The sequence below is a fragment of the Toxotes jaculatrix genome, chromosome 10 (assembly GCF_017976425.1).
Source record: "Toxotes jaculatrix isolate fToxJac2 chromosome 10, fToxJac2.pri, whole genome shotgun sequence".
Classification (NCBI taxonomy): Eukaryota; Metazoa; Chordata; class Actinopteri; family Toxotidae; genus Toxotes; species Toxotes jaculatrix.
Genome location: NC_054403.1, coordinates 7054219 through 7062209, shown reverse-complemented (window position 1 = coordinate 7062209; position 7991 = coordinate 7054219).

Here is a 7991-nt window from a genome sequence, read left to right as displayed (position 1 = left end):
AAGTCATAAAAAACGTCATAGTATAGTATGGCGTTTTTTTCGGGCAAAAAAAGTCAAAAATTTTTTTTAGCTCAAAAAGTCATAAAAAACGTCATAGTATAGTATGGCGTTTTTTTCGGGCAAAAAAAGTCACAATTTTTTTTTTTGCTCAAAAAGTCATAAAAAACGTCATAGTATAGTATGGCGTTTTTTTCGGGCAACAAAACTCAAAAAAAAATTTTGGCTCAAAAAGTCATAAAAAACGTCATAGTATAGTATGGCGTTTTTTTCGGGCAAAAAAAGTCACAATTATTTTCGGCCTCAAAAAGTCATAAAAAACGTCATAGTATAATATGGCGTTTTTTTCGGCAAAAAAAGTCAAAATTTTTATGGGCCTCAAAAAGTCATAAAAAACGTCATAGTATAGTATGGCGTTTTTTTCGGGCAAAAAAAGTCAAAAAATTTTTTTAGCTCAAAAAGTCATAAAAAACGTCATAGTATAGTATGGCGTTTTTTTCGGGCAAAAAAAGTCAAAAAAATTTTTTAGCTCAAAAAGTCATAAAAAACGTCATAGTATAGTATGGCGTTTTTTTCGGGCAAAAAAAGTCAAAATTTTTTTTTAGCTCAAAAAGTCATAAAAAACGTCATAGTATAGTATGGCGTTTTTTTCGGGCAAAAAAAGTCATACTTTTTTTTGGCCTCAAAATGTCATAAAAAACGTCATAGTATAGTATGGCGTTTTTTTCGGGCAAAAAAAGTCAAAATTTTTTTGGGCCTCAAAATGTCATAAAAAACGTCATAGTATAGTATGGCATTTTATTCAGGCAAAAAAAGTCAAAATTTTTTTGGGCCTCAAAATGTCATAAAAAACGTCATAGTATAGTATGGCGTCAAAATCGGCCAAAAAAAGTCATACTTTTTTTTGGCCTCAAAATGTCATAAAAAACGTCATAGTATAGTATTGCATTTTTTTCGGGCAAAAAAAGTAAAAAATTTTTTTTAGCTCAAAAAGTCATAAAAAACGTCATAGTATAGTATGGCGTTTTTTTCGGGCAAAAAAAGTCAAAAAATTTTTTAGCTCAAAAAGTGATAAAAAACGTCATAGTATAGTATGGCTTTTTTTCGGGCAAAAAAAGTCAAAATTTTTTTTTTAGCTCAAAAAGTCATAAAAAACGTCATAGTATAGTATGGCGTTTTTTTTCGGGCAAAAAAAGTCAAAATTATTTTCGGCCTCAAAAAGTCATAAAAAACGTCATAGTATAGTATGGCGTTTTTTTCGGGCAAAAAAAGTCACAATTTTTTTTTTTGCTCAAAAAGTCATAAAAAACGTCATAGTATAGTATGGCGTTTTTTTCGGGCAACAAAACTCAAAAAAAAATTTTGGCTCAAAAAGTCATAAAAAACGTCATAGTATAGTATGGCGTTTTTTCGGCCAAAAAAAGTCAAAATTTTTTTCGGCCTCAAAAAGTCATAAAAAACGTCATAGTATAGTATGGCGTTTTTTTCGGGCAACAAAACTCAAAAAAAAATTTTGGCTCAAAAAGTCATAAAAAACGTCATAGTATAGTATGGCGTTTTTTTCGGGCAAAAAAAGTCAAAAATTTTTTTTAGCTCAAAAAGTCATAAAAAACGTCATAGTATAGTATGGCGTTTTTTTCGGGCAAAAAAAGTCACAATTTTTTTTTAGCTCAAAAAGTCATAAAAAACGTCATAGTATAGTATGGCGTTTTTTTCGGGCAACAAAACTCAAAAAAAATTTTTGGCTCAAAAAGTCATAAAAAAGTCATAGTATAGTATGGCGTTTTTTTCGGGCAAAAAAAGTCAAAATTTTTTTCGGCCTCAAAAAGTCATAAAAAACGTCATAGTATAGTATTGTATTTTTTTCGTGCAAAAAAAGTAAAAAATTTTTTTTAGCTCAAAAAGTCATAAAAAACGTCATAGTATAGTATGGCGTTTTTTTCGGGCAAAAAAAGTCACAATTTTTTTTTAGCTCAAAAAGTCATAAAAAACGTCATAGTATCGTATGGCGTTTTTTTCGGGCAAAAAAAGTCAAAATTTTTTTTTAGCTCAAGAAGTCATAAAAAACGTCATAGTATAGTATGGCGTTTTTTTCGGGCAAAAAAAGTCAAAATTATTTTCGGCCTCAAAAAGTCATAAAAAACGTCATAGTATAGTATGGCGTTTTTTCGGGCAAAAAAAGTCAAAATTTTTTTCGGCCTCAAAAAGTCAAAATTTTTTTCGGCCTCAAAAAGTCATAAAAAACGTCATAGTATAGTATGGCGTTTTTTTCGGGCAAAAAAAGTCACAATTTTTTTTTTTAGCTCAAAAAGTCATAAAAAACGTCATAGTATAGTATGGCGTTTTTTTCGGGCAAAAAAAGTCAAAAAAAAATTTTAGCTCAAAAAGTCATAAAAAACGTCATAGTATAGTATGGCGTTCTTTTCGGGCAACAAAAGTCAAAAAAAATTTTTAGCTCAAAAAGTCATAAAAAACGTCATAGTATAGTATGGCGTTTTTTTCGGGCAACAAAAGTCAAAATTTTTTTCGTCCTCAAAAAGTCATAAAAAACGTCATAGTATAGTATGGCGTTTTTTTCGGGCAAAAAAAGTCAAAATTTTTTTTTAGCTCAAAAAGTCATAAAAAACGTCATAGTATAGTATGGCATTTTATTCGGGCAAAAAAAGTCACAATTTTTTTGGGCCTCAAAATGTCATAAAAAACGTCATAGTATAGTATGGCGTCAAAATCGGCCAAAAAAAGTCATACTTTTTTTTGGCCTCAAAATGTCATAAAAAATGTCATAGTATAGTATGGCGTTTTTTTCGGGCAAAAAAAGTCAAAATTTTTTTCGGCCTCAAAAAGTCATAAAAAACGTCATAGTATAGTATGGCGTTCTTTTCGGGCAACAAAAGTCAAAAAAAATTTTTAGCTCAAAAAGTCATAAAAAACGTCATAGTATAGTATGGCATTTTATTCGGGCAAAAAAAGTCACAATTTTTTTGGGCCTCAAAATGTCATAAAAAACGTCATAGTATAGTATGGCGTCAAAATCGGCCAAAAAAAGTCATACTTTTTTTTGGCCTCAAAATGTCATAAAAAATGTCATAGTATAGTATGGCGTTTTTTTCGGGCAAAAAAAGTCAAAATTTTTTTCGGCCTCAAAAAGTCATAAAAAACGTCATAGTATAGTATGGCGTTCTTTTCGGGCAACAAAAGTCAAAAAAAATTTTTAGCTCAAAAAGTCATAAAAAACGTCATAGTATAGTATGGCGTTTTTTTTCGGGCAACAAAAGTCAAAATTTTTTTTTAGCTCAAAGTCATAAAAAACGTCATAGTATAGTATGGCGTTTTTTTCGGGCAAAAAAAGTCAACATTTTTTTCGGCCTCAAAAAGTCATAAAAAACGTCATAGTATAGTATGGCGTTTTTTTCGGGCAAAAAAAGTCAAAATTTTTTTTTAGCTCAAAAAGTCATAAAAAACGTCATAGTATAGTATGGCATTTTATTCGGGCAAAAAAAGTCAAAATTTTTTTGGGCCTCAAAATGTCATAAAAAACGTCATAGTATAGTATGGCGTCAAAATCGGCCAAAAAAAGTCATACTTTTTTTTGGCCTCAAAATGTCATAAAAAACGTCATAGTATAGTATGCCGTTTTTTTCGGGCAAAAAAAGTCAAAATTTTTTTGGGCCTCAAAATGTCATAAAAAACGTCATAGTATAGTATGGCATTTTATTCGGGCAAAAAAAGTCAAAATTTTTTTGGGCCTCAAAATGTCATAAAAAACGTCATAGTATAGTATGGCGTCAAAATCGGCCAAAAAAAGTCATACTTTTTTTTGGCCTCAAAATGTCATAAAAAACGTCATAGTATAGTATGGCATTTTATTCGGGCAAAAAAAGTCAAAATTTTTTTGGGACTCAAAATGTCATAAAAAACGTCATAGTATAGTATGGCGTCAAAATCGGCCAAAAAAAGTCATACTTTTTTTTGGCCTCAAAATGTCATAAAAAACGTCATAGTATAGTATGGCGTTTTTTTCGGACAAAAAAGTCACAATTTTTTTGGGCCTCAAAATGTCATAAAAAACGTCATAGTATAGTATGGCGTCAAAATCGGCCAAAAAAAGTCATACTTTTTTTTGGCCTCAAAATGTCATAAAAAACGTTATAGTATAGTATGGCGTTTTTTTTGGGCAAAAAAAGTCAAAATTTTTTTGGGACTCAAAATGTCATAAAAAACGTCATAGTATAGTATGGCGTCAAAATCGGCCAAAAAAAGTCATACTTTTTTTGGGCCTCAAAATGTCATAAAAATGGTCATAGTATAGTATGGCGTGAAAATATGCCAAAAAAAGTCATACTTTAGTAAGGCCTCAAAATGTCATAAAAAACCGTCATACCGCGGTATGATGTCAAAATATGCCAAAAAAAGTCATACTTTACTAAGGCCTCAAAATGTCATAAAAAAACGTCATACCACAGTATGACGTCAAAATATGCCAAAAAAAGTCATACTTTAGTAAGGCCTCAAAATGTCATAAAAATGGTCATAGTATAGTAAGGCGTCAAAATCAGCCAAAAAAAGTCATACTTTAGTAAGGCCTCAAAATGTCATAAAAATGGTCATAGTATAGTAAGGCGTCAAAATCAGCCAAAAAAAGTCATACTTTTTTTTGGCCTCAAAATGTCATAAAAATGGTCATAGTATAGTAAGGCATCAAAATCGGCCAAAAAAAGTAATACTTTAGAACGGCCTCAAAATGTCATAAAAATTGTCATAGTATAGTAAGGCATCAAAATCGGCCAAAAAAAGTCGTACCCTTTTTTAGCCTCAAAATGTCATAAAAATGGTCATAGTATAGTAAGGTGTCAAAATATGCCAAAAAAAGTCATACTTTAGTTAGGCCTCAAAATGTCATAAAAAAAACCATCATACCGCGCGGTATGATGTCAAAATATGCCAAAAAAAGTCATACTTTACTAAGGCCTCAAAATGTCATAAAAAAACGTCATACCGCGGTATGATGTCAAAATATGCCAAAAAAAGTCATACTTTACTAAGGCCTCAAAATGTCATAAAAAACGTTATACCACGGTATGACGTCAAAATATGCCAAAAAAAGTCATACTTTTTTTTGGCCTCAAAATGTCATAAAAAACGTCATAGTATAGTATGGCGTTTTTTTCGGGCAAAAAAAGTCAAAATTTTTTTGGGCCTCAAAATGTCATAAAAAACGTCATAGTATAGTATGGCATTTTATTCGGGCAAAAAAAGTCAAAATTTTTTTGGGCCTCAAAATGTCATAAAAAACGTCATAGTATAGTATGGCGTCAAAATCGGCCAAAAAAAGTCATACTTTTTTTTGGCCTCAAAATGTCATAAAAAACGTCATAGTATAGTATGGCATTTTATTCGGGCAAAAAAAGTCAAAATTTTTTTGGGACTCAAAATGTCATAAAAAACGTCATAGTATAGTATGGCGTCAAAATCGGCCAAAAAAAGTCATACTTTTTTTTGGCCTCAAAATGTCATAAAAAACGTCATAGTATAGTATGGCGTTTTTTTCGGACAAAAAAGTCACAATTTTTTTGGGCCTCAAAATGTCATAAAAAACGTCATAGTATAGTATGGCGTCAAAATCGGCCAAAAAAAGTCATACTTTTTTTTGGCCTCAAAATGTCATAAAAAACGTTATAGTATAGTATGGCGTTTTTTTTGGGCAAAAAAAGTCAAAATTTTTTTGGGACTCAAAATGTCATAAAAAACGTCATAGTATAGTATGGCGTCAAAATCGGCCAAAAAAAGTCATACTTTTTTTGGGCCTCAAAATGTCATAAAAATGGTCATAGTATAGTATGGCGTGAAAATATGCCAAAAAAAGTCATACTTTAGTAAGGCCTCAAAATGTCATAAAAAACCGTCATACCGCGGTATGATGTCAAAATATGCCAAAAAAAGTCATACTTTACTAAGGCCTCAAAATGTCATAAAAAACGTCATACCACAGTATGACGTCAAAATATGCCAAAAAAAGTCATACTTTAGTAAGGCCTCAAAATGTCATAAAAATGGTCATAGTATAGTAAGGCGTCAAAATCAGCCAAAAAAAGTCATACTTTAGTAAGGCCTCAAAATGTCATAAAAATGGTCATAGTATAGTAAGGCGTCAAAATCAGCCAAAAAAAGTCATACTTTTTTTTGGCCTCAAAATGTCATAAAAATGGTCATAGTATAGTAAGGCATCAAAATCGGCCAAAAAAAGTAATACTTTAGAACGGCCTCAAAATGTCATAAAAATTGTCATAGTATAGTAAGGCATCAAAATCGGCCAAAAAAAGTCGTACCCTTTTTTAGCCTCAAAATGTCATAAAAATGGTCATAGTATAGTAAGGTGTCAAAATATGCCAAAAAAAGTCATACTTTAGTTAGGCCTCAAAATGTCATAAAAAAAACCATCATACCGCGCGGTATGATGTCAAAATATGCCAAAAAAAGTCATACTTTACTAAGGCCTCAAAATGTCATAAAAAAACGTCATACCGCGGTATGATGTCAAAATATGCCAAAAAAAGTCATACTTTACTAAGGCCTCAAAATGTCATAAAAAACGTTATACCACGGTATGACGTCAAAATATGCCAAAAAAAGTCATACTTTTTTTTGGCCTCAAAATGTCATAAAAATGGTCATAGTATAGTAAGGCGTCAAAATCAGCCAAAAAAAGTCATACTTTAGTAAGGCCTCAAAATGTCATAAAAATGGTCATAGTATAGTAAGGCGTCAAAATCAGCCAAAAAAAGTCATACTTTTTTTTGGCCTCAAAATGTCATAAAAATGGTCATAGTATAGTAAGGCGTCAAAATCGGCCAAAAAAAGTAATACTTTAGAACGGCCTCAAAATGTCATACAAATTGTCATAGTATAGTAAGGCATCAAAATCGGCCAAAAAAAGTCATACTTTTTTTTGGCCTCAAAATGTCATAAAAATGGTCATAGAATAGTATGATGTCAAAATATGCCAAAAAAAGTCATACTTTACTAAGGCCTCAAAATGTCATAAAAAACGTCATACCGCGGTATGATGTCAAAATATGCCAAAAAAAGTCATACTTTACTAAGGCCTCAAAATGTCATAAAAAACGTCATACCACGGTATGACGTCAAAATATGCCAAAAAAAGTCATACTTTACTAAGGCCTCAAAATGTCACAAAAATGGTCATAGTATAGTAAGGCGTCAAAATCAGCCAAAAAAAGTCATACTTTACTAAGGCCTCAAAATGTCATAAAAAACATAGTATAGTAAGGATTCAAAATCGAAAAGTCCAAAAATCCAAAAACAAATTCATACTTTAGAATGGTCTCCAAATATGCCAAAAAAAGGTCATCGTATAGTAAGGCTTAAAAATTGGCCCAAAAAAGTCATACTTCAGTATGGCCTCAAAATATGCCAAAAAACATCATAGTACAGTTAGGCTTCAATATTGGCCAAAAAAAGTCATACATTAGAACGGCCCCAAAATGTTAAGTACTTAAGTAGATTAAGTATGTGGGAAAAACACCCGTTAATACATCTATTTTCTGTTTTGGCGAAGGCTCAACTTCGTGGTGCCGCCCAGCCCAAACCATTTAATTCTGATGAAAGCTTTAGATAACTTTAACTCATCAATGTCTTCTGAACCATGACAAAACATTTCAAATGTATCAGATTATGTCCTCTCCTCTCTCCTGCTCTTCTCCCCAGAGAAGCACAGCAGTAAACAGCAACAGAAAAGTCATGGGCCGCTCCCAGCAGGGGGCGCTATGAGTTTATCATCAAATGATCATATAAATCAGTTGAGAGTTTGAAGGTCATCCTGACTGTAAAGTTTGTCCAACATTGGATGAAGTATGTGGGAGATAGAGGCACAAATACATCCATTTCCTCTGTGTTGGCGAAGGGTCAATTTCGTGGCGGTGCCACGGCCACACCGTGTAACTTTGATGAAAGTTTTTGATAACTTTTACTGATGT